Raw genomic sequence first — 8,607 nt, 5'->3', positions numbered from 1 at the left:
AGAGAGAGAGAGAGAGAGAGAGAGAGAGAGAGAGAGAGAGAATCAAATAAAAATGATTTATCATACACAGCGCCGCATCTACTTTAAGGCACTTTGCACCATATAGAGCCATCTGACATTGCTGCGTGGAGTTACCCTGCACGTTTTTCATGGTGGCATGGTGAGGCAATATATGGGACATGGAAGAGAGTTTTGTGGTATGCAGCTAACCCTTTATTAAAAGGACTGACCCTTTATTGGGAGGATTGACCCATTATTGGGAGGACTGACCCATTATTGGGAGGACTGACCCACTACTGTGGGGACTGAGCCTTTATTGGGAGGACTGACCCTTTATTGGGTAGACGGAGTCTTTTTTTGGTGGGCTGAACCTTTAGTAGGTGGACTGATCTATTCTTGGGTGGACTGATCCTTTATTAGGGGGACTGACCCTTTATTTGGGGGACTGACCTATTCTTGGGTGGACTGACCCTTTATTAGGGGGGACTGACCCATTCTTGGGTGGACTGATCCTTTATTAGGGGGGACTGATCCTTTATTAGGGGGGACTGACCCATTCTTGGGTGAACTGACCCTTTATCGGGAGGACTGACCCATTCTTGGGTGGACTGATCCTTTATTAGGAGGGACTGATCCTTTATCGGGAGGACTGACCGTTTTATTAGGCGGGACTGATCCTTTATCGGGAGGACTGACCGTTTTATTAGGCGGGACTGATCCTTTATTAGGAGGGACTGATCCTTTAACACGCTGCCCTTGTTTTACAGGAATACCAGCACAATGTAATCTGGAAGCGCCGTGGTCTGGGAGTGAAGTCCCCTGTACGAGACGCACGGCGGCACATTGTGAGTTCATTAGCGGGCACAATGGCTCTGGTTGTCACAAGGCCTGTGGCGGTGACATGTCTGAATGGATCTGTCACACAGCCAGGGTGGGACCGGTTAAGGTCATTAAAGCGATTTACGGGGCTGTCTTCCCTTCTGCGCTAATTGGAATAAAAGGGCCGAGTCTGAGGGGCCCGGCGCTGCTCTCTCTTATATAAATGCTAATCAGGCCGCTGATGAGACACAAGGCCGTTCCTTCCCCGGCCACCCTCTCCGTGGCCCGGACTATTCTCAGCCACAGATGCTGGGCGAGCTCTTTTTTTTTAAGAGGGGGGTAAAGAAAGCAGGTGGCAGAGATTGTACAAGGTTTAAAAAAAAAAGAGCAGCGAGCAGAGCAGAGCATAGCATAGGGGTAGACAACCTCGGCCCTCCGGCTACAAATCTCATCGTGCCTGTGGCTGTCAAACACATTCCATGCACCCTATATGACCCTATGGCCGGGTCTGATGACAGGGTCCCTTTAAGCAACTCCCAGGTTGGCTGAAGCAGATTCGGGAACCGGATCGGGGAGATCACACTGGGTACCCAACCCAGATCAGAACCCGGGGGGTTGCTGAATCCAATCAGCAGGCTCCGCCCATACCGAAAATATAATTTTGGGGAGGAGTCAAGGTCAAGTTGTGCTGCAGCCATTTCTCCAAGTACCTGAACTGACAGATGGACGTCAGTCCTTGCAGCTATAATGAGGATGTGGAGGGGGTAGAGGGGGGGGAGGGGGCACTGTTGAAACTGATCACAATATACATTGTAGCCGGAATCTTAACATTTTTTTTATTTTGTCTTCCCAAAAAACCCCGAAACTACAAAATGGAGCGCGACATAAAAAAAACCCAGAGCACTTGAAAAAAAAAAAAGCCGTGCGGTAATCCAGACGTTAGAATAGGTTGAGTCCCCGGCTGAGCACCTGTCGTCCACAACGCTCCAGACGTTGTCAGCCTCCCTCCCCCACTCCCCCCGGAGAGGGATTACAGCACAACACGGCGACCTGAGCTGTCCCCATGATTGGAATAGATGTCACCTCCTAAGCCGGAGCGGCGGGGAACGTCCCTGGACCAATCAGAGCCCGCCGCTCAGCGCCCATTATATAGATTGGCGGCAGATGATAGAATTGTTCTGCGGATTTGTATTGTCCGGAGATTAGTCGGAGATGTAAACCCCAAATGGATGACATTTCCTGTGCTAAGGCGCCGCGTGTTATAAACTATCAACCTTGTAATTCCACTTTTCATGCTTTGTTCCATCTCAGGTGCTGCTGATCTCCTGCAGTCTCTTTGCAGCCACTTCATGTCTACATGCACTCCGCCGTGGCTAGATGGCATTTCCTTTTGGTGACAGCAGTGGACTGTGCCTTTGGAATGTGTGTGAAAACAGTCACTTGGGGTCTTTATAGGAAACTCGTGATGGGGTGACAACGCAGAACAATGGGGAGATGGAGAAAGAGCGTTGTCACCCTGATGGCAACAACAGTGAACCATGTGTATGTATTGTGCGTGAAAACGGCCACTTGTGGTCTCCATGAGAAACCCAGGTGATAGGGTGACAACGCAGGATAGCATTTGGGAGATGCAGACAGCATTGTCACCATGACAGCATTTGAGAGATGGGGACAGTGTTGTCACCCTGATAGCATTTAGGAGATTAAGACAGAGCGTTGTCACCTGGATAGCAATTAGGAGATGCAGTGTGTTGTCACCCTGACAGCATTTGGGAGATGGGGACAGAGCGTTGTCACCCTAACATTTGGGAGATGGGGACAGAGCGTTGTCACCCCGATAACATTTGGGAGATGGGGACAGAGCGTTGTCACCCTGATAGCATTTGGGAGATGGGGACAGAGCGTTGTCACCCTGATAACATTTGGGAGATGGGGACAGAGCGTTGTCACCCTAACATTTGGGAGATGGGGACAGAGCATTGTCACCCTGATAGCATTTGGGAGATGGGGACAGAGCGTTGTCACCCTGATAACATTTGTGAGATGGGGACAGAGCGTTGTCACCCTGATAGCATTTGGGAGATGGAGACAGTGTTGTCACCCTGATAGCATTTGGGAGATGGGGACAGGGCGTTGTCACTCTGATAACATTTGGGAGATGGGGACAGAGCCGCCGATACAGAACGATTCATCGCAAACCACTTTCCTTCTCCTGGCAAAGTTATCAGCCCGCCGGCGCCTTCGCTTAACATTCCCGTCGCATTGTTGCCGTTAGCCGGAGTCTTGCGGCGCTGCGCTGTCTGGCAGGCGTCCAGAGATGGGCCGTCAGGGATCCGGCTTCTTCCACCAGACACATTTCTGGAAACTGATCCGTCTTTTATTTTCTGTCTCCTTTCATGTTCCCGCCGTTCCTCAAAACCGCCACTCAGCCGCCATGGATCACAGAGCCGCCAAATCCTGACAGCAGGCAACCGCGACACAAGGATCGTCAGACATGGCGGCCCAGGCGCTCGTTCCAAAAAAAACTGAGTTGGCAGCTTCCCTTACCAAACTTATATAGGCCGGCAACAACTAATCGATTATAGCGATAATATTCCATAATGAGAATAGTTGGCAATGATGCTCAGAGAGAGATGAGAGAGAGAGATGAGAGAGAGAGATGAGAGAGAGAGAGATATGAGAGAGAGATGAAAAGATGATATACTGTATATATATGGAGAGAGAATAGAGAGAGAGGAGAGAGAGAGAAGAGAGAGAGAGAGATGAGAGAGAGAGATGAGAGAGATGAGAGAGAGATATGAGAGAGAGAGAGAGAGATGAGAGAGATAGAGAGAGATGAGAGAGAGAGATGAGAGAGAGAGATGAGAGAAAGAGATGAGAGAGATAGAGAGAGAGAGAGACCGAGATATCGAGAGAGACCTAGATATCGAGAGAGGGAGAGCCCGAGATATCGAGAGAGGGAGAGCCCGAGATATCGAGAGAGCCCGAGATATTGAGAGAGCCCGAGATATCGAGAGAGGGAGAGCGAGATATCGAGAGAGGGAGAGCGAGATATCGAGAGAGGGAGAGAGAGAGGGAGAGCGAGAGATCGAGAGAGGGAGAGCGTGATATCGAGAGAGGGAGAGCCCGAGATATCGAGAGAGACCGAGATATCGAGAGAGGGAGAGCCCGAGAGAGAGAGAGACCGAGATATCGAGAGAGGGAGAGCCCGAGATATCGAGAGAGAACGAGATATCGAGAGAGGGAGAGCGAGATATCGAGAGAGGGAGAGCGAGATATCGAGAGGGAGAGCGAGATATCGAGAGAGGGAGAGCGAGATATCGAGAGGGAGAGCGAGATATCGAGAGAGGGAGAGCGAGATATCGAGAGAGGGAGAGCGAGATATCGAGAGGGAGAGCGAGATTTTGCGGACACGTCTGGTGTTACACTTTATATAAAGTTCTAGTTTTGTTGCCATTTTAAATTCGGATTTGTGAGGCAGGTCGCTTGTTTCTAACTGGCTGCGGAATTTGTATCACGGGCTTCGTTTATCCCTTCGCAGGTTATAAGTTGACGAGCTGCTTGCTATAGTTTCCCCGGCACATGGCATATAGGTCAATACACACAGCTGTGACCTGTCCTTTATATTTCTATCATCATCATCAATAAACATAACAATCAGATTTTACATTGAGTCCTCCAGGAAGTTCATATTATAAGCTTGTAGAGCGACTATCTGTCCCTTACTGATCTCTGTGCCGGTTATAAATTGACGAGCTGCTGGTTTCCCTTCCTCTCCTCCAGGATTTTGAGCACAGCGATCGGTAGTTTAGAAGTGAAGATGTTCCCCGGATTCCGAGGAAAGCCGCACACACATAGAAATAGATTTTCTCAGCTCGGAGATGGAATTTGCCCGCAGCGAGTAATCTGCACAAAGCCCCCCTCCCCCCCAATCCTCAGACTGATCAGTTGTGACGTGGAGCAGTCCTGTCGCTCCCTATAACCCTCTCCCTGGGTGTTATGGCTACTACTTCGGCTGTGTGCATTCTGGGTGGTAACGCCGGGTGATATCCGCCACCCCCGGGGTACCCAACACATTATACGTGTGCGATACTCGCTTGTAGAAGAGGACCGGTCTACAGACGAGAGCAAACATTTCAGATATCGCTGCTTAGCGGTCCACAGAGGCGGCGGCTGCATTCGTTTTTTTTCTATGTTCTTGCTTTATCCTGTGACCTTTACCTGCTGTCTTCTGTGGGTGGGGGGTGTTTGTAGTCGAAATCAAGACAGCAGGGTGACAATGTGGCTCCTTCATAGAAACAGTACAGTGAGGCAACGTGTCACCCCGGGACAGAAAGTGAGTTACTGGCTCATGATCACATTGCAATAGATTCCCGAAGCACTATGGGCTAGCTGCAGGCACAGGACAGCAGATGCAGCTGGCTTTACAACTCCCCTTCTCTCATTGGAACCTCCTACTGAGCAGTCTGATAACAGAGTCACTGCTGTGATCAGAGGGCCGCTTTCAGCCGATTTACAACCTGTACACCTGCTGTGCCCATTATGAGGGACTCCCATCATCCCTGTGCTGAGTTCCCGGGTCTGTACACCCACTGTGCCCATTATGAGGGGCTCCCACCATCCCTGTGCTGAGTTCCTGGGTCTGTACACCTACTGTGCCCATTATGAGGGGCTCCCACCAGCTATGTGCTGATTTCCCGGGTCCGTACACCTGATGTGCCCATTATGAGGTGCTCCCACCATCCGTATGCTGAGTTCCCGGGTCTGTACACCTGCCGTGCCCATTATGAGGAGCTCCCACCATCCCTGTGCTGAGTTCCTGGGTCTGTACACCTACTGTGCCCATTATGAGGGGCTCCCACCAGCTATGTGCTGATTTCCCGGGTCCGTACACCTGATGTGCCCATTATGAGGTGCTCCCACCATCCGTATGCTGAGTTCCCGGGTCTGTACCCCTGCCGTGCCCATTATGAGGAGCTCCCACCATCCCTGTGCTGAGTTCCTGGGTCTGTACACCTACTGTGCCCATTATGAGGGGCTCCCACCAGCTATGTGCTGATTTCCCGGGTCCGTACACCTGATGTGCCCATTATGAGGTGCTCCCACCATCCGTATGCTGAGTTCCCGGGTCTGTACCCCTGCCGTGCCCATTATGAGGAGCTCCCACCATCCCTGTGCTGAGTTCCTGGGTCTGTACACCTACTGTGCCCATTATGAGGGGCTCCCACCAGCTATGTGCTGATTTCCCGGGTCCGTACACCTGATGTGCCCATTATGAGGTGCTCCCACCATCCGTATGCTGAGTTCCCGGGTCTGTACCCCTGCCGTGCCCATTATGAGGAGCTCCCACCATCCCTGTGCTGAGTTCCTGGGTCTGTACACCTACTGTGCCCATTATGAGGGGCTCCCACCAGCTATGTGCTGATTTCCCGGGTCCGTACACCTGATGTGCCCATTATGAGGTGCTCCCACCATCCGTATGCTGAGTTCCCGGGTCTGTACCCCTGCCGTGCCCATTATGAGGAGCTCCCACCATCCCTGTGCTGAGTTCCTGGGTCTGTACACCTACTGTGCCCATTATGAGGGGCTCCCACCAGCTATGTGCTGATTTCCCGGGTCCGTACACCTGATGTGCCCATTATGAGGTGCTCCCACCATCCGTATGCTGAGTTCCCGGGTCTGTACCCCTGCCGTGCCCATTATGAGGAGCTCCCACCATCCCTGTGCTGAGTTCCTGGGTCTGTACACCTACTGTGCCCATTATGAGGGGCTCCCACCAGCTATGTGCTGATTTCCCGGGTCCGTACACCTGATGTGCCCATTATGAGGTGCTCCCACCATCCGTATGCTGAGTTCCCGGGTCTGTACCCCTGCCGTGCCCATTATGAGGAGCTCCCACCATCCCTGTGCTGAGTTCCTGGGTCTGTACACCTACTGTGCCCATTATGAGGGGCTCCCACCAGCTATGTGCTGATTTCCCGGGTCCGTACACCTGATGTGCCCATTATGAGGTGCTCCCACCATCCGTATGCTGAGTTCCCGGGTCTGTACCCCTGCCGTGCCCATTATGAGGAGCTCCCACCATCCCTGTGCTGAGTTCCTGGGTCTGTACACCTACTGTGCCCATTATGAGGGGCTCCCACCAGCTATGTGCTGATTTCCCGGGTCCGTACACCTGATGTGCCCATTATGAGGTGCTCCCACCATCCGTATGCTGAGTTCCCGGGTCTGTACCCCTGCCGTGCCCATTATGAGGAGCTCCCACCATCCCTGTGCTGAGTTCCTGGGTCTGTACACCTACTGTGCCCATTATGAGGGGCTCCCACCAGCTATGTGCTGATTTCCCGGGTCCGTACACCTGATGTGCCCATTATGAGGTGCTCCCACCATCCGTATGCTGAGTTCCCGGGTCTGTACCCCTGCCGTGCCCATTATGAGGAGCTCCCACCATCCCTGTGCTGAGTTCCTGGGTCTGTACACCTACTGTGCCCATTATGAGGGGCTCCCACCAGCTATGTGCTGATTTCCCGGGTCCGTACACCTGATGTGCCCATTATGAGGTGCTCCCACCATCCGTATGCTGAGTTCCCGGGTCTGTACCCCTGCCGTGCCCATTATGAGGAGCTCCCACCATCCCTGTGCTGAGTTCCCGGGTCTGTACACCCACTGTGCCCATTATGAGGGGCTCCCACCATCCCTGTGCCGAGTTCCCGGGTCTGTACACCTGCTGTGCCCATTATGAGCTGCCCTCACCATCCCTCATTTTGTACTGCGCAGCCACAGCTGTCAGCGAGGAAGTCATTCTTCCCGGTGTGTGTGCGGGGTCCCCCGGGGTCATGGAGGGGAGGCGGGCGATGCGTTCCATAGCAGGTGAGGGAATAATCGCGGCGGCGGCAGAGGAAAAGGTCAGCTGGTTGCCGGTAACAGACGCCGTCGCGGTTGATGGGGGATGAGAGGAGACACGTGAGTGTGGCGTCTACCCTCAGCGGCTAATCACAGTAATGGGCGATCCCGGAACGCGTATTGTGCGGACTGCCGAGAATCAATCACCTGCCAGATAATCCAACAAAAAGGAAATGCTGGATTGGGAGTCTTTTTTTATTACACAGGCAGGCACAGCTTCCTGCTCAGCAGGACAGCACTGCTTCATGGAGGCGGAGCATCACATGTGGGCGTTACCTAGGTTCCTCTGCATGCAAATGTAGCCTAGGAACGCCCACTCCTCCATACTGACCCCGCCCATCAAAGCATTCTGATATTTGCATAACTCCTCCCGAGAGCCAGCCCACTGTTTGCATCAGGTCTAAGGACTCCTGCGAAGAGCACTGAGGCAGGGGGCTGTGATGTTTTCAGGAACCTATGTACAGCCCCCTGCTGGCTCCTCCCACCAGCCATGATCTGCCTGCATTGCATAGAGAAGCGGAATTTACCCTGGGGAGGTGCTTTGATATGAAAAGGTCAATACAGTCCTGAGTTTTACACAGCCCAACCACACAGCACAGCTCTGTCTGGCAAGGCAGGAGACCTGATTTATGTTCCAGGTCTTGTCCTCCCCCCGCCTGTGAATGGAGCAGCAGCAGACTGATGAGCTCATCTCTCGGTCACTCTGTTCTCTCCTCCTATTGTCATGCTCCATTGTTAGCACATGAGCACCGTAGCACCTTTCCGTCACTCTGCTCTCCCCTCCTATCAGCATGCTCCATTCTCAGCACATTTGCTCCAATATCTGAAATTACATTTAATATAAAAGATACAAAAACAAGCCCGCCCCCCCCCCCCCCCCCTGCC

This window comes from Nanorana parkeri, unplaced genomic scaffold (genome assembly GCF_000935625.1).
Source record: "Nanorana parkeri isolate BGI_ZX_2015 unplaced genomic scaffold, ASM93562v1 scaffold17, whole genome shotgun sequence".
In the NCBI taxonomy this organism is placed as follows: Eukaryota; Metazoa; Chordata; class Amphibia; order Anura; family Dicroglossidae; genus Nanorana; species Nanorana parkeri.
Note: the sequence above shows the minus strand (reverse complement) of the source record.